General features: G+C 40.8%; 1 long non-coding RNA gene across 1 annotated transcript; it reads right to left on the bottom strand.

The window, feature by feature from the left end:
• Positions 1 to 9808: 9808 nt before the first annotated feature.
• On the bottom strand, positions 9809 to 21559 carry LOC143694985 (uncharacterized). Its single transcript, XR_013183816.1, has 4 exons — positions 21221 to 21559; positions 20200 to 20347; positions 19923 to 20052; positions 9809 to 9913 (listed from the first exon to the last, which is right to left on the bottom strand). It is a non-coding gene; the product is annotated as an uncharacterized LOC143694985 (long non-coding RNA).
• Between the last annotated feature and the right edge of the window lie 1623 nt (positions 21560 to 23182).

Here is a 23182-nt window from a genome sequence, read left to right as displayed (position 1 = left end):
CAGGAAAATTGACTGTCTACTACAAAATGAGAGGCACCAGAGAACAGACATGTGAGCAGCACAAGAACTGCTGGAACATGATGGGAGCACACATGGAACTGCTGCCTGTGCTTTGCTGAGCCAGCAGCTCAATGAACCCTGTGCCCCAGGAACTGCACACCAAAGGTTTTGGTGCTTAACTTCTATTCTTTTCATAGCCTTTTCTACTCAAAGACATCTTTTACCAATGAAAATAGAATGGTTTTGCACTTGGCATGGGCTACCCAGGGGAGGGCAAAGATGCCCCATTGGCTTTCACCATATGTGACACTCTCACTGGGGATGATACAACTCCCCTGGGGATGGGGGATGATACAGCTCCCCTGGGGGTGATACAGCTACCCTGGGGATGGTACAGCTCCCCTGAGGATGATACAGCTCCCCTGAGGGTGATACAGCTCCCCTGAGGATGGTACAGCTCCTCTGAGGGTGATACAGCTCCCCTGAGGATGGTACAGCTCCCCTGGGGATGGTACAGCTCCCCTGAGGATGGTACAGCTCCCCTGAGGGTGATACAGCTCCCCTGGGGTTGATGCAGCTCCCCTGAGGGTGATACAGCTCCCCTGAGGGTGATACAGCTCCCCTGGGGTTGATACAGCTCCCCTGAGGGTGATACAGCTCCCCTGAGGGTGATACAGCTCCCCTGGGGTTGATACAGCTCCCCTGAGGGTGATACAGCTCCCCTGAGGGTGATACAGCTCCCCTGGGGTTGATACAGCTCCCCTGAGGGTGATACAGCTCCCCTGGGGTTGATACAGCTCCCCTGAGGGTGATACAGCTCCCCTGAGGATGGTACAGCTCTCCTGAGGGTGATACAGCTCTCCTGGGGGTGATACAGCTCCTCTGAGGGTGGTACAGCTCCTCTGAGGGTGGTACAGCTCCCCTGAGGGTGATACAGCTCCCCTGGGGTTGATACAGCTCCCCTGAGGGTGATACAGCTCCCCTGAGGATGGCACAGCTCCCCTGAGGGTGATACAGCTCCCCTGAGTATGAGGCAGCTCCCCTGAGCTCCCAGGGAGGGGCAGGAGGAGGGGGTGACATCGACTCCCACCACCCCTGGAGGGCTGCACTGCCAGGGCCAGATCACCCCCCATGCTGTCCCCCCTGGAGGGACTGAACATCACCAACCACCTCCTCCAGAGCCCTCTTTGTAACCCAGTAAAGGCTTTTTAACTGAGCTGACAGCACAGTCACTCGCTGCAAGGAAGCTTAGAATCCAGTACTGAAAATTTGTTATCACACTTGACTTTATTCTTACACTCATTTATGTTAGATACAGAATGACTACCTGCTCTGCAGTGTTTTGTACTCATTTATTATTCAGATGTATGATTTGGGCAGAGTACATATTTTTATTTCTCTTGCATTTACTATCAGCTGCTTTTAGAGTAGCTAATTTAAAATAAACTAGTAAAACTAAAATTTCATGAATGAAGTGGAGAGGACAGGACACAATTGTATTTAGATTCATGTCTGCCTGCATCAAAACAAAAACCCACCTATTTATAGTTGTGCACCAGTTCAAATCCTTAGAAACTGAATTTTGACTGATACTGGCACAGAACACAGAGCTGGAATCACATCCTTGTGCCTCCCATGGGGTTCACCATCTCAAAGGGAGGAAACAGAGTGAGCATCCAGCCCTGAGAGTCTTCTCCAAGAAGATTCCCATCACACCTGTGAGAGAATTAAACTAAAAATGTCAGCTGCATGGTTAACATTGATATTGATATTTTTTCACTAAGGAAAGCAGTGGGCAGATGTCTATAAAACATGTCTAGGCTTAATCTAGTTGGCCACTGGATGTCACTGATGGCCTCACAAATACAATGGTAGCATGTAAAAAAAATAAAATACATGAGCAGGTATTAAAAGCAAACCCTGTACATCACCCATATATTTGAAGGGGAAATTAGGAGTGTCTCAGCAGCTTTGAAAGGTGTCACTACTGGAGTTTTTAGGTTCTCAATGAAAATGTGTTCAAAACTCTCTCACTCTGGTGAGAATATTTCTTTATGTGGTAACAAAATAAAGTACTCACAGTTTTCATAAAGTGAAGCAGAACCTCATTATGATCTCAGACAGCCAAACTTGTGAGAGATGAATGGTACCTGAAATTCACCCAGACTGAGGTCAAGCATTCTGAAGAGTTTAAAGTGAGTAAAATATTTTCGTCTGATTTAGTTCTCTTCTTCCCCCTTGTATATCCCCTTTAACCCGAAATGGGAACTGCTGATCTGTCAAAAAGGAAGCACATTTGAACAATTTCTGAGCCAGCCTGGAGCAGGAAGTACCAAGGGTTTGGTTTTGTTGGTGTGGGAGTTTGGATAACTCAGAAAATCCTCTGGCTTTTGGGTGCTCACCCACACTGACAGGAACTCGTGCATTTGGGGACATTTGCCAGTTGTCACTACCTTTAGCTAATGTCCCCTCAGTTGGTAGGATAGAAAATTGCCTTTGTTTTGGTAGGTGAAAGTATGATGGTGTCTAATGCCTTCATCCCCTGGGGTGAGGAAAAGAATTGCCCAAAATGAAGCTCAGAGTTGTGCTCTCTATAGTGTCTTCCCAATTGCTAAACATCTGCTGGGCCTGGTGGTAACTGAAACACTGGAAGGAGCATTTCTGGAAAGAGCAAATATGATTGTTATATCCCTGCATTTTCTGGGATAAAAGTTAAATGAGGTTGCATGAGACTGAGAACTGAGTAACTTCTCTTGGAATGCCTCAGCAAAAACACAAGTGGCAACTGCTAATGGAGACTAATTGAAAAAAAATTCATTAAACATCTGAACACATCCAGTGTTGGCCAAGTTATTTTGAGAAGACAACACAGCCACAGGCTGAGCTGAGATCCTAGCAGTACTAGGAAGACAAGTCTCCTGAATGCACTCTGAAGAGCTAGAAGGCTGCTGGAACCAAAAATTCAGGGGTTAATTTTCATACTAAGCTCACATTTAGAAAAACATGAAACAGATGTTCATATCAAAATCTGGTATTTTTCCGTAAGAGCCTAACATGAAAAAGAAGTGAAGTTAAAGCATGCATGTTAATAGCTCCTTTCAAATAGTTTAGTCTTTTTCGAATGCATAGATGTTCAGAAAATCTCAGTCTAAGCAATTCTGGGTAACATTAAAAAAAAAGTCTCTGCTGACTTAAGCTAACAGAGTGACTGCTTTATCTCAACAGGAAAGAACTTTCCTCTTAGGGTCCTCTGTCTCACCATGGAATTCTTGTGTTGAATTAACTTATTAATGGGTGTGTATATATGGCTGTATATAGGGATGCCACGTGGCAAACAGGCAACCTGCACAGGGAGATATGACCATGCTGAGCCTGCCCCCAGAAAGAACAATCCACACTGGAGTTAGAATGGTCCTTTGCCAGGTCCCTCTATGATCAAAGCTGCAGCAATAGTCAGACATGACACCATGAATGAGAAATGTAGCACAAATAACACAGAATCAGTGGTGTATTGTGCTGAGCATTTTCCCAGCAATTTGCTGTATTAGTTCTTTGGCCATCTGACACCTGGGCAGTCCCTGGATCATGGCAGGCTCTGCAGCTGCTCTGTTTGCTGTAGCTTACCAGACTCTGGATGCAACTCCAGTGCTACATGTGTGAATCCCTGTCAGTTTGTCCAGCTGACTTCCAGATAGACACTGGAGCAGATCAGAGATGCTATTTTTGTAAATCGAGATAAAAAAAGAAAAAAATGCAAATACTTTTGGGTAAAGTCAGCTTCACTGACACTAGCAGCTCTGTGAATGATACTGAAGATACTGCTTGTACAGGCATGTTTTTGTCAGTCTGCTCAGAACAGCTCTAGTTTAATGTAACTGCACTTCAGCACTTCTGCTGCCTGCAATTCCTTATCCAGAACATTTTTACCAGCTGTGTTGACTGGCTCTTGCACAGATTCTTGACATTTTGTCTCAAGGCTATGCAGATTTCACTCCATGAAGGACTTTCATGTTAAAAACTCCAAAAGGCAGAGGCTGATCAGAGATCCAGCAAGAGCTACCCTGTGCCACTGACAGCAAGGGGATCATGCCATACACAGCTCTTATTTCTGTCCCTGCCACTTCACAGGACTGGCCAGGTTTTGGTACCCTTTTATGGATCTTTACAAAGATAGTTCCAAAGATCTCTACAAAAATAGTTCCACTATTTTTGCAATGTAGGACACCAAGATTGTACCTGGTATTTCAAATATAAGCACAGGGTAGTTCTCAGTTTTGTTTTCCTTTCCTAATAATTCCTTATGGTCTGGCTTGCTGTGAACTGGTGTTCTCCCAAACACATCTGTTATGGCCCCAGATCTCATTCCTTGGGAGTGCTGGTGAGAACCTCACTGTCCCTCTTCTGCTCTCTGTGGGACTGTGTGCTCATTGCCATACAATTCCTCTGAAAATGCTTTTATTTTCCATAACCTGTATCAGCAGCAAGTGTTGCCAGCTCATTTGTTGTCCCCTTTCCAATTTACAGTGGTTGCAAAGCCAATTTTCATTAGTTAGGGCCTTTAACTATCCCTGGCATTTTGCTCAGGAGCTGCAGGAGGTTTTAGTAGTAAAAAGTCTGGCAGACTCAGGTTGATCTCTCTGGCATGATGGTTATATGTGGTCCAGAGTGGGGTCAGTGAACTATTTAGGACATGAGAAGCAGGGAAATGCTCATGTCTGTCCTAAACCACCACAAGGGCACTGGATTGCTGCAGATGAGAGGTTAAATGGGGGTGGAAAGGAGAACAATTTCCCGTGGTTATGAAGCCCTTGTGTTTATAAGTGACTCAGTCTGAATAACATCACTCAAGATGCTCCAAGAGCTGTGCCAGGACACACCTTAGATAAGTTAGAGAGACACTTTTGTTCAAAGTTCCTGGCATTGGGTTGTGGCAGGAGCAGCCCAGGAAATGTGAGCTCAGGTCAGGTTTGCTGCAGAAGTGTTACCCCAGCTGGAAGGAGAAAAATGATGGCAGTGTGGGCATTTGATAACCCAGTGAAAGATGCCACCTCAAGCAGTGAGGTGACAGGATGTGTGCACAGAGAGGCTGGAAAAATTGAAATAGTTGGACAACAGGGAAGGAGAAAGGCCCAGGTACAGTCTTTGGAATGATTAGCTGACTTTAAGAACAGTTTCATTCATTTTATGCTACAAATTGATATTGCTTATGTAGGACTAAAGCACATCTCACATACTTTGCTGTGGAACTGAAGACTGAAGCAACTGGGTAGGTATTTATAAAGCAGGATTTTCCTACTGAAAAGAAGAAAAAAGCCCAGCCTGCTGATGTTCTCTGACACTGACTAATAATCTTTTATTAATCTTATGGAGAACTGTCCAAACATAGCTGAGCTTTGAAAGAGTAAAGCCAAGTGCAAGAGACACCACAATGGTTTTGGGACAGTCGTGGATCTGGCTGGAGCACCTCTGCTTGCCCCTGCTCCCATTGCTATTCCTAATATCCTGAATCAAGTATCAAGCCAGGACTTTAATCTGAATAAGGCTGTTAATAAGAATAATAATAATAAGCCTGTTATAAGTCCCAGCCCTGGATATAAGCCAGATTTCCACTACAAACTACAGTATCAGTTGATGAGTATTATCCCTTGTTGTGTCAGCAGAAGTCCTCCTGTGGACTTAGTTATGACAAAACTCTGTATTCACCAGGGCAGCTTATTTCCCCCATATTACGCAGCAGAAGTTCAGTTTTGCCAAAACAAACATCCCTGTGCCAGGAGCTGGGACAGTGCTCCAGAAAGGGCTGCCCTGGGAGCTGCACTCTGCTGTGGCCCAGGTTTAGGCACAGGGAGATTGGGGGATCCTGCCCCAGCACAGATAAGAACATGAGGCATAAGTTCAGACAGAGAGAGACTGGGAAATGTCCCAATTCCTAACATTACTGTCTCCTAGCCTTAGCAGCAATGAGCTATTGGCAACTTGAGACAAGCTGCCTCATGCAGAGCAGCTACAGGCCAAGGGAAGCTAACTATTTCTGTCGTGTTTAATTTGACCACTTAAACAGTTAATCCCTTTGCAATGTCATTTTTTGGCATACATACCACATCTGTCTGTTTCTGAAAAGATCTTCTTACTACTACAGCTTTTTAATATATGAAACAGTTTGCATCAGATTTCAGAGCCTCAGCAGTAGCAGGCACTGCAGGCACCCACACAGACAGACACACGGACATGTGCACCCAAAGATGCACAGTTCCTCCAACCACCTCTGCTCTCTCCCTGAACCTCCTGCTTCTCTGTACTGCCTGGCTTCCCCTCTTTGTTCCCCATCAGAAACAAAACATAACATGCCCCACACAAGTTGTAGTCCTGTGTGTTGAGGCTTTATGTACAAAATCCAAGGTGTAACAGATTAGCTTTGATATTTTATATTTGCACAGCTTTTTTGTTTTCTGTTCACTACCTTTTCAAGTGTGTTTAGCACGGGCTCTGCTTTGCTTTGAGCCCATCCTTACTTGCAGATGTTGCACATACTGGAGAGAGACCAGTGAAGCCCCACAGAGATTGATAAGAGGCCGGAGCACCTCTCATATGACGAAGACTGAGCAATATCATCAATAATAAATCATCATTGATGTACCCTCAATAAACCTCTGAAGGGTGGGTTAGAGAAGATCCAGGGCTGCCCAGTGACAGGACAGGCATGGACACAAACTGAGCACAGGAGGGTCAGGCACCTTTCCTGTGAGTTCTACCAAGCACAAGCACAGGCTGGACAGAGAGGTTGCAGAGTCTCCATCCCCTGAGGAGTTCCAAAGCCATCTGGACGTGGTTTGAGGTAACTGGCCCTCAGTTGCTCTGCTTGAGCAGGGGGATTGGGTGAAATGGCCTCCACACTCCCTTCCACACAGCCTCAACCATTCTGTGATTCTTGAAATAAGACAGTGGTCAGCTCTTGCATTAGGGTCAGCAGGAGATAGGTTTAGGAAATGAGTTTTTCTCCTCATTTTGTAAGAGGTTTGTGACAACTGCAGGGCACACTGAAATAATTTAAATTTTGATGCAACAGATGCTGGAGTAGAAACTATATAAGAAAATGACTTTCATGATTAATATCAACATGCAGAACCTTGAAGAAGCAGCATCTGTGACAAGAAAAACAGGCAAGAACAGCAGTGGATTTCTCTTCCATGATTCCTCTATTTATTCCTTCATGAAAGTGATGAAATGTCAGCTGTTTTTCCACGTGTGAGAAGATCTTGCACAGAGGACTCGTGTCTAAGGACATACACGTGGTGTTTTTACAGCAAAAATAATGTTGTTTTGCAATGCATAGGTATATAGTATTTTTATTAGGGCTGAGAGAATTTTAGAAAAACAGCTGAGAAGACATGCATGTGTCTTTTTTCCTCCCTTCTTTTCTAAAGAGTTTAATTTAATTTTAATCCATTCGGAAATAAGAACAGAAAAAAGAAAGGGAAAGGGAAAAGAATGTAGACAGAGAGGGGAATGAAAATTGAGTATAATTTAAATAGGAAAACTGAGTTTCCCCTGCACCTTGGATTTATTGTGAGAAGACTTGTCTTTCCAAAAATCTGATTTTTTTTTTTTTTAAGTACATAGAAGTAATGGGCCATGGGAAGGTTATGGAGTAACAGAGTAGCTAGAGTTGTCTGAAAAGACATTTAATTTGGAGCTTGCCAGATACCCTTCTGGCAACTTAGTATTAAGGTTTTTATATACTGTGGGGTGTATCTTGTTCCCTGGGTCAAATTTGGGTGCATTCTTTTGGTGGAATGCATTCTGTGGCAGCTGAGACACATTATTCTCTGGCTATGTCTTGTGAAAGTAAAAGAAGCAGGCAAAAAGAGATGTTTTGAGATAAAATCTGAATGGAGATACTGGATTTTAGACAGCAAGTACAGAAACCTGCTTTCAAGGGTTAGAGAAGAACACTTAAAATGAGCAAATCTGAAAGGGAGAAAAATTATTATGATATTGTTATTAAACTGTTATTATAACAGAAAAGAGTTATTAAACTTACACCAGTTGCTTTACTTTCTAAATGAACATCTGTAAAATTTCTTTATATTTCATGTCCCCAGTGGCAGTACCACATTATTTTAGTATTTATATGTATCTTATAAATGAGTTATATTTGATATATCATTTACTGATCTATGTTGATTCATAGTTTGGGACCTAGTAAGTAAAAAAGAAATTCTTTACAGATTGACTTAAATTATTTTATTCCTGACTTCTTAATATGTTAGCTGTGTATTCTGATTCTAGTCACTTGATGGTTTCTATTAAACACTGAATAAAAACCCTCTAGGAAAGCTATTTAGAACTGCATGACTTATTCAGTGTGAGGCATCTGCAGATGATTGATTAGAAAAAAACTTTACAGGCTAAGGAAAACTTTGGACAAAGGAAGAATTTTTAAATAATTTCATCTCTGAACATACAGTGACAAAATCATTGGATTCTCTGAGAAATCATTGGATGTTAGTGAAAATGCTTGTATGTGAAGCTTAGTCTTTATTACACATTTGTTTCATAAATTAGAAAAAAGATCTAAGGTAAATGTTCAGCTCATCTGGTTTGTAACAGAAACCATGACCATGGTGGATAGGTACAAAGATGAGCTCATTCAAGAGCTCTTCTGAAATGGTAATTTATCATCTAGGTAATTTTAAAAGTTCTTCATGTCATTGCAAGTGTGGCAGATACAAGCTTTTTAAAAGATATTTTTTGTAATCCCCTGGTAAGCTGGTGCTTAGAAAGAAGATTTCACTAATAACAATCTTGTAAATACTGGGTAAATTTTTTCAATGTAAAAGTCTGTACTGAAATGTATACCACAAAATTGTCTCTTCTTCCACTAAACAAGGATGACTTCCAGTATCATTAGCAATTGTTCCTGAGAAGATTCTGTTTCGGATTATATTATATATACAATGGGAATTTAGTTGAGGTTTCCCAAGTTTACTAGTTCCATTCCCATGAGCTAACAGACAGTAGATCAAGTGCTTTCCAGTCAAGTATTCCCATGGCAAATATCCACCAGTGTCCCTTTCATCTGATGCAATGGCATAGTGCCCATTCTTCTGCTTCATCACTCTCTTTCAGGGCTGCAGTGTTCCAGGAAAGGGCCATATCATGTACGAGACTATGCAGGAGACATTAGGCCTAATCTTCAAAACCTTATGGTTCTGTTTCGGGTTTTGCTGACCACTGGAAACAATTACAGCACAGACAGCACGTGGGAATGTCTGACAGCTTCTTCAGACCCTTTGCACTCAATCACTTGGTGAGTCTTTAGGTTTTTGATTATTGCAATCACAGTCCAAAGCCTGTGTTTGCATCAATGTCCTGGAAATGAGCAAGAACACACAACAGGTGGTCAAGGTGACTGTCACTGGACATGTATAAAATAGGTAAAATAGACTGTTAAACAGACATTTTCTTATTTCTGTCATTATGCCAAGAAATCCATTAGCAGCCACTGACACCCACTCATCTGCATTTTTTGTGCTTGCCAGTGCTGAAAGCTCATAGCCTTCATGATGGTTATAGTTATCACATCTTTATAAGCATAACCAGAAAAGTTTACTTGCTCCTGGGAAAACTTCTCATAATCCTGGCTCTCACTTAACATTTTTCAAAACAAGATCTGGGCATGCATAGAAAGTAGAAAAATAGATGGATTTGGTGACTTTATATTCAGTACTTCCAACAGGCACCATACTGTTAATTCTAGAGAAGCAGAATCTGTGCAGAAGAAGTGTTCACCAGTAAGCAGGAGCTGGGTTCAGGAATGTACAAATGCCATGAGAAAGGCTTGTCTGTTCAGAGAATTCAGGAACTTCTGAAGGATCCTCAGGACCTTCATTTGAAGAAGAAAGTTGAGAGGCTGTGGAAGTGAGAGACAAGAGAACTGAGCAGTATGAAAGAGGATTGAGGAAACCCAGCTAGACAGGAGATCAAAGCTGATGGAGAGACAAAAAATTTACAGGCAATTTCTCACAGGAGAAAAATAAATATAAATTAGGAGGACAGCACTTGTTTCCCAGACTGCCTGGAAACAAGATATTGGAGTTTCTACCCCATAGAAGTAGATACTGAAACTCAATGAAGTGTGCTGTTGTTGGCATGGCTCAGGAATAAAGCTTGTGAGGGCTGGGTACTTTCAGCCTTTAGCTGCCTTTTTTTAGTGGAAAAGACAAAAATCCCCGATCTTCAGGGATGTTTCTTTGTTTTTTTCTCATTGAAAAGGGTAAGAAACAGCATGTGAATATGGAGGAATGGAGCTAATTTTTAAAGCTGAGCACATACTGACTAGATACTATGATTCTACCTAAAATAAGATATTTTATGTAAGAATATTAATATCTAATAAGATTAATAAGAATATTAAGAAGAATAATAAGAAGATTAATATCTAACTGCTTTCATAAGTCACAATCTGTATGTGCTTTTTCCATGGTGTTTCTCATGTCCTGGGTATTGGAGATGTTTTATGTCTTGTGAGACTGGCAGGATAGAATTAAGTGAGACCAGCCATGTGGTAGCAAAACAGGATAAATGCTGAACAGAAGTTTCCAAATTAATTAAAAGGTGTAGCTGTAAAAGTATAAAAAGTTCACCTTTTTAAGGTTTGGCCTCTGTTTATTTTTTAATAAACAATCTAAAATGTCAGTGCTTGCTGGGACTTTTGAAAGTATCTTTGTTCTAAAGTGGCATGAAATTCAAAAAAACTCAGATGTTCTGCAGACGTTTTTATTGATGGCTCTGCTTCAGGCTTTGACCCCATATAGATTTCATGCAACAGTTCTGTCCTACTCTAATTGACATATAAGAAGGCAAAAGCAAAGAATCATTAAAACCCCTGAATTTCTTAAATTATAAAAAAATATTGGATTTCATTGGAACTTTTTGTTCAAAGGTAGTTTGGTTTTCATGTTCCCTGAATCAAAGAAAATTTCTTCGGATGCACTTTAAAAGAATTAGTCTAATCAGACTGCATTCTGTACCTTTGATCTGGTGTGCCTGTGTCTGCTTTCTTAAAATACCTCATGTATGGAGACCTTTTGATGATTTGAGAGTTTTCCTTGAAATAACAAACATATACAGCAAAATAAATGTGAAACCCTGTTCTCTTTGAGCATGGACATTGAATGAGACAAAGAAAAGGTCTGCCTTGTTTGTAAATAGTATCTCCAGAAGGATTCAGAAAACCAGTGCCTTGCTATAACTTGCCCAAGCCTCTCCCTACATTATTCCTTTATAAAAGTAGTAGAATTTTGCACCCAGTCTCTTAGCACCCCTTTCTGTGAAAGGTTCTAGGTACTCCTGTTAAACTCAGCAGAGGCACTGGTTTAATGTATAACTCTGCACAAAAATGAAGAAGAAAGAATAAAACAAGATTGGCCAAACTCTGTAAGTAATATAATGTTTCTTTTGAATTGTGAATGATGATCCATTCTTGGCTCAGGAATAATATAAATACACATTCCTCAGAGGAGAGATGAAGGATTGACGTGGATTTTTCAAGGTTTCTTTTTGCAAAGAGGACACCTTGTTGAAAATGGATGACATAAATTACAGTGGGTAGGTGTGCATTCTATTTCTATTACTTAAATTCATGAACAGTGACTGCTGTTTGCAGAAAAAAAAAAGATGGCAGGTCTTCAGGCACTGAATTCATGCACTGTTTATAATTACTTACACACAGTAGTTATTGACGTGCTGCTACATCACTTTTCTCTTGGGTTCAACATAACCTACCCAGCCCTGCACCCTCCCCAAACTGCCACTCACCCAGGCATCTCTCTGCTTTAGAAATGGGGGTTTTCAGTCCCATTGCTGAAGGCTTTGGAGCCAGTGCTCCTCTTGCATTGGCCCAATTGCTTTGGTGTGTTTTATATCTAATGGTCCAGACTGCTCAGTCAGTTATGCCGCTGTCATTTTATAATTTAGATAGGGTAAGAAATATAATGAGAAATGCAAAATCAGAAGTCACTTAAACATCTCTAATTGCTGTTATTTCTTTATTTCTCTTGGAAGTTCTTTGTGTTTAGAAAGCCAAGGTGCTTCCCCTTCTGTTCCTTGCTAAGCTTCCCCTTCAGAGCCTGGCATGACTCCTTTACTTTGAGGCTTTTCTTCCTGCTTCACTTTTTGTCTCCTGTCATACTGCTCTCTCTGTTTCTCTTCCTTCTTCTTTTTTTTTTTTTTTAATGGTGAGAGATTCTTTCATTTTGAACTGCCTCAGCCTCTCTGTGAAAGGATCAAAGCTTCACACTTTGCTCCATCTCCCTCTGCTCCTTTGCCTCCCCTCACTTTCTTTCCACCCTTCTGCTCTTTCAGAGTTCAGACATGAAAAAAATTGTTTTGTCCAAAGTGGAGCAAACTTTGCATAAGGAAATTCTCTTCAAATGGATGATTAACAAAGTTGAATGGCTCTCAAGTATTAATCCTATGCCAAGCATCAGAATTTCTTCTGTCACCACCTTTAGGTTTTAATTCAAAGTAAAAACAAATACAAATGAGACACTAATAAAGTCCTAGTTTCTGAAAGGAACATTTGATCTGACATGAATATAATATGAAACCAAGTACTTAAATTATACATGGAAAGACACACTGAATCATAAGGCATGTGACAGTTTTAAGCCCTGTGAATCTTTTCACCTGCATCTCTCCTGCATGTTTGTACATCATTTACTGCCTTTTTTCCTCTGGAGTATGCAAGTAGGATAGCATGTTTTACCAAAATGGGATCTTGAAAGAAAACATAATTGCATCTATATGGGTTTTCCAGTAGGAATTCAGACATTCCTTGGCTAATAAACTTATTTACCACAAGTGGTAATGTGCAGGTGTGCATTCTTAAACAAGCAAACATCAGTTAAAAATGAGTTACACAAAACCTGTGAATACAAGATGAATCTTGCATACTGTAAACTTTCATATTGCTTTCTTTTATTGTTCTTTGTATCTTCTTGAGTGGAAAGAAGCTTAATTAAAATCATAAAGAAGCATTGCAACAAAGAAAACTCATTCCTGTGGCTCTTTTGCCACCTTACTGTGCCTGAGATAAAAGGCTCTCCAAGATGATTTGGTACATACTCAACCTTATTGGTGGTTGCTTGTCTTCCATACCCAAACTGTCTTGTCATTTGTACTTCTGTTTGGCTTTTTAGAAAGATGTGTCTGCCTTTTGATATCTATTTTTTGCATGTCATCTGACTGGAGACCAAAGCCAAGCCCTGCATTTAGCTGGCTCCATGTCACCACACCATGAGAAATCCCATGGTGACCCCAATGCAAAGAAGAGGCCACACTGCAGCAAGGATGCTGCTGAGAGGGTGACAGATTTCCACAGCTCCACTTTCCTTTGTCTCAGAATGTCTCTCCTGGCCAGAGCAGCTGCAATGCCACGTATCAGTCATGGTTTGCCCTGTCCCTTCCCTCCACAGGGTAACTCAGCTTTAGAAAACCTCCTCACCAAATCACACCCCACTCAGCGTCCCTAGGGTGGGACTTGCCTGACCCACGTGGCCCTGCACTCCTGCTACCCTCCCTGAACCTCTGAAAGGCCATGCCAGGGGTGCCCAGGGGCTGTGAACTCCATTTTGTAACATTTCCTGATATTGCAGGGTTTATCCCCACTCCAATGTCCCAGTCTCAGCCAAACATGTGTGAACACAGATGTGAGGTCAGGAGGAGCCCTGCACTCTGTGGGAAGGTGGGGGGGCCCTGCAGCTCCCAGCACAAGGCTCCATCTGCAGCCCTCTCTCCCAAGGCAATCCCAGTGGGCAGAACAAAGGCAGACCTCGCAGGTGGCAGCATCTTCCACTTGTAATTCCATTTTCTGTTTAAGAACACGTAATGTCCTGGGCTAATAGCATGCATGAAAGTCAACAGGAAGGAAACTAATGGATAAACTCATCAGACAGGGCAGTAAACAATCCCAAATGTAGCTCTGCTTCCAGCCCCCACACTGCATCCATCTTGGCATTCCTCTGCACCAGTGGGAGATCTCACAAATGTTAAGGGAAAATAAGGAGTAGATTTTAAATGCTTGTGTGAGATTTCAGTTCCCTGGAACCTGTTTATCTAAACCAAAGCAAACATTATCTTCGGTGACTCTGCTTGTGACTTATTTCCCATGCACACCATAGATTAGTAAAGCCAGCATTTGGATTTGTTGACATTTAATAAAAGCTAGACACTCCAGGGGAAAATAAATAGTTTTTGTTCTGTAGCCATAGCTGGATTTCCTTTTGGTTGGAATCTTAGCTGGGTGCTCATAGCATTTATATGCAATTAGAATCAAACACAGCCAAGAAAATTGGAATCAAGACACAGGTTTGTATCTGGGCATGGAGATCATCACTCTATCATGTTCTCACATGCATCAGGAGAAGAAAATATATTCATATTAATTTTGCTCATATTAAAGTCTTTAGGAAATCTGGCAAAAAAATAGATTTGCATGAGTAATCAGAACAGTCATTTGGAGGTTTAGAAATTGAATCATTGACTTAATCCATATGTTTTAGCTCAGATCTCTGAAACGTACTATGCTTGCTCTCAGATGAAAATAGAACAGTTTTAAGGAAGTCAACTGTACAAAAATATAGATATGGTCAACTTTGGATTATCTAATAAAAACATATGAAACAAAATAGGTCTACTAGAAACATTTGAAAGACAAGGTATTTATTGTGAGGCTAAGCTAATGCTATTCTCTTGAAATTCTATTTACATTTCATAAAACATGGCATAACCCTCGGGATCTAATTCTCCGGTATATTATTGGTGGGAGAATATCTACATGCTGGCATCACCACTCTACCTGAGTTTGTATTCAGCATTGTAAGTGCTTAGGAAAATGACACTTAAGAAGGCTGTAATAGCCATTAGCAAGTCCTTCCACAGCTTTCAGCTCTGGCCAAACAGAAGTGTTAAAACACATTTTCACCTAAGAGCATTCCTATTGATCACTTAAATGGCATCAGGAGGCATAATACAGGAAATGAAATTATTCTAAAGTATGCCTTTAAAAGTAAGCATTTTATGGGCATTTAATACATTAGATACATACATGCATGCACACATATAAACTTTTCATATTTAATGCTAATTTTAGAAACACCAGGTAGAAAATGTCTTCCCTTTTAAATGATTTATAAGGTTCATGTGCCAAGTAATCTTTAAAGTATGCGTGTTAAACTGAAAATGTATGTTATACTTTACTTGAACCAAAAAGTTCCTAGTGTTACTTCTTGCTTTATCAAAACTTGAGAACTTTTCTCAGACTGGTGTTTTATTTTAATCATAAGATTTTTTCATTTCCATTATCCTGTGATCTGCTGCAAACAACCAAGTCTACTTACTGCTGCTAAAATAGGCTGCTCTTACATGAAAGGCCAGTGCTGGTAGTGAACTGGAAATGAAAGGTTTGTTCCAATAATAAGAAAACCTTTTTCTCAGAACTACTTTTTTCTACTGTCTCATAGTGATGGAAAGATCAAACACTATTTTAAACACAGTAGTTCTATACTTCAGCAACAAAATGCTTCTTTATAATGTGGAACCAAAAAAAAAGTCTGTTGTTCAACAGTCTTTCTGAAAATGATTCGGCTTCTTCTCTCATCCCTGTGCATAATGAACTCCAAATCTGTGCCTTATTTCTTTGTAGCTGCACATGCAGCCTCCCCCACACGTGTTCCCACCATCAGACATTGAAGTCCTAGGCTAATAGCAGATCCATGGTGCTAGTACATGTTTCCCTGGGATTTGGGAAAAGCCTTTAAATAGATTTTTATTGGTTTGAAAGAACAAGGTTATTTTGTGTTAATAATGGGCATGCATTAGGCTTTAGATAATTGCTTTATGTAACTTAAAGTTTTGCCTTTCAGCTAAATAAACACTGTATGTGTTCACAGGTGTATTGTCCTCCAGGGCATTCTGCTTTTCAGGGTGGCAGCTGCTGCCAAGGTGTTGCTGATACAGCTCTGTGTATAATTTATTGGAAACAGGTGCTGGCTTATGATGAAGATAGACAGGAAACTAAAGCAGACAACATGTTTAACCACCACTAAAAAAGTTCAGGTTCAGAAAGACAATGTGTCTGAGATGTTTGGTTGATGTTGCCAGCATCTCAGTGAGAGTTTCCAAGCTCCCAGAAATCCCCATAAGGAACAGATTGTCCAGGAACTGCAGGAATTGCACTCTAACGAGCATTGCATGCGATGGCGCCAGTGCTGGTTGATTACACAAATCCTGTCATTTGCAACTAACAAAAATTATGGAATGTGTTCCCAGGCTGATGCTAAAAATGACTTTGAAATGAGGTTAATATCTAGGGCTCTTGGGCTGGGGATGCTCTGTGGGACAGAACACTGATGTGGGCACAGGGACATTTGGGCCTTTGCAGGATTCTAAAATATTTTTGCCCACTCTTCACTGGGTGAGGACTGTAACAAATGACTGAAGCACTAATATGTTAAAGCAAAAGTGAAAATCTGATACAAATATACAGAGAAAGGGCACTGCAGAGGAGAGTTCCTGTGCCACCAGTAGCTGACCCCAAGCTCATGCACTGAATAAGGCAGATGGATGGGGATTGTTGTGGGAGCTGCTGCTTCAGTCCATCAGCACAGCACAGAGAGGGAGCAGCAGAGCAGAGAACAGATCCAGCACTCATGGGAATAGGTGGAAAGCCTTCTTTTGGCCTCAGTGGGCTTTGGATTAGATCCCAGGAGAAAAAAAATGAACTTCTTTATTTTCTGAGGCCAAGTTAAACCATTAAAATTATTTAAACGTTGATTTTTTTTTCTCCCCTCTTCTTACTTCCCTTTGCTTTTATTGCAGCTTTAAACTTTTTTTTTTTTTTTTTAATAAGAAACTTTCAATAGGGGTTCATGAGGATGTTTATTCATGGATAGCAGTTTGCACATTTTAGCAAGTAATCTCCAGTTTAATCTCTAGTCTCTATAAGATACATATGTAGTAAATATGCATACTAAATATTTTTAAAAGAAGTTGTTAAAGTGTGTGCACAGTTCTTAAACCTCAAACCTTAAATATCTCAGTGATTTACATTTAAAAAAATACCCAAAGGCATCAGACCACATTATGGACTAATAGCCTGCCAAATTTCATTTTTTTGGAAATGTTTGAGTTACAATATATGAGTGTAAAAAGGCAACTGAAACAACAAAATTTGGTCGAGAAAATATTGACCCCAGGCTGAGACCTCGTACGCCAAAAATGTTGACAAAACTTTATACCAACCCTAGGAGGCATGTCATGTTTAATACTGGCAGTATATGGAAAAAAGTTTGGCAATTTAATGCTTGTAATAATTTAAAAAACTTTTATGCAGTGGGTATAAGCTTTTACATTACCATTCCTAATTTATACCAGCCTTCCTTTTCTTTCCCAAAGAATAAATGAACTACAGTAGTGGGGATAGAGGGGCTTGCAGAGAAATCCCCCAAACATATAAACCAATGAAGCCATTTGCTGTACCCCACCCAAACCCACATACCTGGCTTGGAGTGATCACCCCTTCCATCTGATGGATAATTCCATTTTCATGCCATTTACATTTCTGGATTATTTTTTCACATAAATTTTTCATAGGAAAGCAAATAGTTGAAATGAAAATAAATCTCTTTAAAGGAATATATGTAGAAAATCTTTATTTATATTGAAACTTCTTCAAATAAATATTCCGTTAACAAACTTGTGTAAAGAATGATAATGTTTCATACTTTACCAAGTGATGAAATACAATGCCAGAAAACAAGTGGAAAAATTTGATGATTGATTATTAGGCTCCTTAAGCAAATAAATGTGCACAAGTTAATGATAGTTCCTTGTGATGGGAGTTTCAGTGCATCAATGCTCTGTAAAAAATAAATGAATGGCAGGAGCCAACCAACTCTCCACCCTAATGCTTTGCATTTTAGAGGTCTACTCTCCACCACCAAGTTACTTTGAGCAATGTGGTGGTTTGAGCTCCCCCACAGCCACAGATCAGTGATTAAACTGCACTGACAGAGCTGTAAGAGCAGCGTGGAACAGGGGTGAACAATGCCCCCCAAGGCTGTGCTGAGGTCACACCTCATGCGCTCAGCAGGGAGGGATTGTGAGGGAGCTGTGTCACGACCACATCTGAGCAAGCTGTGCCCCAGTGATTACACAATGACTAAAAGGTCCCTGCTTGATTACTAAACAAACAAAACCCAACAAGCCCCACAGGATCAACGCTGGCAGCTGAGCAGGGGCAGCACAGCCCTTTTCCCAGGGCTGGCTCCAGTCGTTTCCAAACACACATTCCCACTTACACACCCAGGTTATGTTCCAGGCAGGTACTGGAAATAATTACAAAAAAGATAATGGAGCCATTAAATATTTCATTATAGCCAATGGCTAGGGGACATAAAATCCCACCTGGTGTGGGCTGGGCACACCTGCCGACCTTGCTCCTGCTAGTTCCAAATCAAAGCTAATTGGCAGGAGTATCTTCCAAGGTTATGGAAACCCAGCTTACAGTCCATCAGGACTCAAATTGTGAAGGGAATTTGTTAACCTTCTCTGCCAGGACTGTCCATCCTTCATCTGAAAAGGTTTGGGACCTGGAGCAGTGGGTTGGGGGCACAGAGTCCACGCTGTGATGACCCCTCCTCACTTCTTCCTGGGGTTCCTAAGGCTGGGATGGAATTGCTGGGCAGGGCTGGGTGTATGTCAGGTGGCCTCCCTGCTTCTTGGTGTTTTATGATGGGTGACTCGTTCAACATGGTTGAATATTGCTCATCTGAATGGGCAAGTACAAACTAATTAAGGACTGAAATTCACTTCTCAACCATCTCAGCACACATCCATGAAGATTTTGGTAACCATGGATGATGCCATTTTCTAGTGTTGGAGTTGAAAGTTTTGCATGAGGTATTTTATTTAGCATCAGGTTAGATGCATTATATAAAAAATATGAGGTAATCAAAGTGAAAACAGAGCACTTCAGTTCTGACAAAGTGAACTACTTCTGTGAACATGGGTTAGATTGTTTTTCTCTGACAAATTTCTTCATTGAATATTTGGAAATTTGGGAGCTTGTTCCAGTTTGGAACAAAGCCATATTTCAAGATCCTGCATGAGATGGATCTCCTGTGTTTGACAGGGCTCTAATTTTCATCTTTTTCTGCTATGAATGGGAAAAAACCCAAAGGGTAAACAATGGTTCCCCTGCTCCTCTCACTGAGCCTTGTCAAAAGTGGGCTTCACTCAAGTGATAACTGCAGTAAACTTGTGCTTTATACCAATCATTCATATTTTCATATTCAATAAATGAAATCTTCATGCTCCTTGCACCCTTCTGATGCCTCTGGTATGTAAAATCCAGACCTTACTCATCTTCAGTCCCAGCAGAATGACTGAAGGCAGTTATTTTTTTCCTTCTTCCATCTCCTTTGTTAAACAGGAAGAGTGTACATATAAAATAGAAAAATAAAGGAAAATTCAGAAATAGTGAATCAATAGGTATAGAAGGTATCACTGAGACTATATAAAGGTGCAAAAGGTAAAATTTTTTGATCACTTTGGACTGGGATGGTGGAGTGTGGCAGAAATACTAGAATACTGACTTGGGCTGTTTCTCTGGAAATGTGCAACATCTTTCTCTTCCTCAGACCTGGTGGAATTCATGCAAATGTCACAAAGCCTGACTGAATGGTGAGAAAATATTTATGCCTAGAAATGAATGGAAAAATCAGTCCCCCCCCAGTGGTACACTGAAAACCTGACAGCAGACAAAGAGCAGGCTCTGGGCAACACAAAGTAAGAGGTATGGACTTCAGACATACTGAATAATACATGTTTATCTTAGAGATCATTCTTAATTTGCTTACTTTGAAGTCTTTTGTCCCATTTGCTGCCCTGCACTGCCATGAAAGCCAGGAGCATCTCTCAGAAGCATGGGTGGCTCTTTGTGATGTGTGAAGCACAGGGAGAGTTTGTTGCTCCATGTAATGGTTAATGCTGTGAAGCAGAAAAATGGAAATGAACTAAGGAGCAGTAGACAAAGAATAAGAACCAGCATCTTGTCTCCCTTCACTGGCACTGCAGACACAAAGGGATCTTTGATAATGCAGGGGTTCCCTATATAAAAATTTTGCATCACCTCACCTGTAAATGTTGATGTTTCCATTTTCCTTGAGGCAGTTCAGGGCCTGGAAAGGTGACTGCTTCTCTTTTGTGGTTGAGATTTGCACAAGAAGTGCTTCAAAAACTTCTGCTGGATTTGTTAGTCAATTCAGGAAGGGGATGTTGGATTCTGAGGAACAGAAAGCAGAGAAGAAACTTCATTAAAATATGCATTTCTATTTCAAATTCTAATCACTTCTTATATTTATGTATTTTAAAAATTAAGGCTTGTGGAAAGGAAAATATGTGGTCTTCTCCATCATGACAAAAATACTGAAATCCACCAATTGCCCTTGTACCTCTAAGTGGCCATGGAAATCATAAAATGCTGCCTCTATGTTTTAATAGCAAAAAGGCATTTTGCACTGGGCATGAAGTATGAACAATATTTACTTCTGGATTTGTATGTGCACAGTAACCAGCTACATGTTTGCAACAGCTTGTTTGCCTCAACATGTCTGCAATGTGAAACTTGTGAGTTATGCATGTCACTGGTGCCAGCAGTCTTAAAAAGTGATTAAAATTCTGAAGTTTATGTCTCTAGAAATGTATCTGTCCCTAAAAGACCTGCAGAAGAGGCTTAAATCTAAAGAAGATTTCAGGAGATCAGATCTACTGGATTAAATGATTCTGCACCAAATTCAGTGACTGCATAAACAACACAAAGCTTTTCTGAAGGCAGTGGTCAATATTCCACAGCTTATTCCACAGCTCAGTTTACTTCTCAGAGCTTGAAGAGGAATTCACATTTACTCAAATTGTTCTTCCTTTTCATTTCAATGTCATACTTTTATGGATACACAAAAAACATCCTCATACGTATTTGGAAAAATCTAGTCTTTTGCATTATAACCAAACACATTCAAAAAAAATTATCTGTTTAAGACAGGGCTAAGTGGCTGTCATACATGTCAGACACAATCCTACAAACAATTTTCCTAGAATTCCCTTGCTGGCTTCTAGATTATAAATATAGAAATAGGTTTAATTTTTTGGTACTCACCAACTCAGTTTAGAGCTAAGAGAGATGATTCCATTCCATAGGTCCCAGTCAATCTCATCCATACAGAAGTTACAGTGTGTTCTCCAAGAGGGCTAAATTGTCTAGAAGTCAAAACCATCAGGCTTTTTGGGGGATCAATCCTGCTTAACACATGATGTTTTAAGCACTTACAAGAATTACAAAATGGAATAACTTGTTAGAAATGTAACAAAATAAATTGTCTAATTCTTCATCTGCTATGTATAGCATGGGCGGGTATGGAGAGTTCTGTATCACCCCCCATTGACATCATGCCAAATGAGTTTATCTTATGTTATCTTTTTATTATCCTATTTTCTTGGTAAAAGTTGGGCCCTTTAACCACAAGAGAGGGCAGCAGAGAATGGGAGAAGGCAACTAATTAATGACCCACCTACTTTTCAGGTAGATTTACCTCCTTCTGATTCCATCAAAATTGATTTGTGAATGATTTACTCTGCTTTTTTCTTCAGGTAGGAACAGTAAGGCCAAGTCTATTGTGTGTGTTTTGTAGCAAATAAAGCATAACTCCATGCAACCAAGTCCTTGATGGTTTGAATCCAAGAGTAGTGGAGCACAAGGTGGCAAAAGGGTCCAGAGGGGAAGATGGTTGGAGCTTTGGCATTTGTGACAGAAACATCACCAGCACATCAGGCAATTGCAATCCTCTCACACTGAGCTCATGGCCAGGGAAGTTCAGAGCTGTACCAACTGCCTTCTGCTCTCCACAGCTCAGGATGATCCCTAGCTCTGGATTTCTGCTGAATATAAAGCTACACAATTCTTGTCCTTATTATTGGCTAAGACATTTCTTGGAAACAAAAAATTATTCAGTGTTCAGAAGAGGTCTCCTGCCTGAAAACTTACTTTTTGGACAGAGTCCACAGAGGTGGCAAAAGATGCTGGAAAACTCCTCTCTGAGTTCTCAGCTGGAGGATACACTGGGCTCTTTCTGGCTGATTTGAAAACAGCACAGACCAACCTGAAATTACACCACAGGAATAAAATTCTCCAGGGACTATCCTGCTGACAGATCCATTTCAAAATACTGCAGATTCTGGCTGTGTCCCATCACTCTCCAAAAGCTCAAAAGAGCAGATGTCCTGAAGTGGCTAAAGCAGCATGATGACTCCCCTACACCACAGGATCACCAGATGTCCTCTGCAGGCAGCCTAAAGATTGCTTCTCAGTGCTGGGCCAAAGGAAAAAGCTGGGAATCTGGCACAGCTTTAGAAATTATTTCCCTCCTAAGTGTATCCTGTGGTATTTTCTTTTCTCCAAAAACAGAGTTGTTTGAAAATAAAGGCTTTAAAATATCCAGGCAGAGACGGGTGTGTGGCCTCCCTTTATTTCAACAATCCCCATGGCTGGTTGTTGTACAATGCCAACAAATTTGGTCCCTAAGCTGGAAGGATCCAGTTTTCTCTTGGCTGTCTGGCCCAAATGCCATGAAATCCAGTTAAAAGTGCAAAGACCTTAGAGAAAGGAGGACAATACCTCTAAGCAGCACAGTACTGCAGAAAGAAAAGAGTGTGGGGAGCAAGTCTCAAAGGAATTCCAAACTAAGTGTAAAGGAGTTGAGACAAAGAGAACAGAAGATGATGCCTGGTGGGTAGTGCGAGATGGTAAAGAAACATAATTTCTGACAGATGTCAGTCCAAAAACTCCAAGAACCTTTGCTGTAGCTGGGCTGTTGGGTCTGGACCTTTCTGTCAGGAGTGTCACTGCTGCCCAGCCCTGCCCCTGTCCAGCCTGGGCTGGGCCAGACCTGCACACACCTGGTGGGGATCAGCTCAGCCCTTCTCCTGCCCTGTCTCATCCACTTCACTACCAGTCAAATGTTATGTTTAAAGTGTTGAGAAAAAAGTAACCCATGCAAATAATGAAATCCATGAAACCATGACCAATAAGACAAAAAGTTCAAAATTAGATTGGATGGTTCAC

This window comes from Agelaius phoeniceus, chromosome 11, assembly GCF_051311805.1.
Source record: "Agelaius phoeniceus isolate bAgePho1 chromosome 11, bAgePho1.hap1, whole genome shotgun sequence".
NCBI lineage: Eukaryota > Metazoa > Chordata > Aves > Passeriformes > Icteridae > Agelaius > Agelaius phoeniceus.
This window is presented reverse-complemented; position numbering and strand designations above follow the sequence as displayed.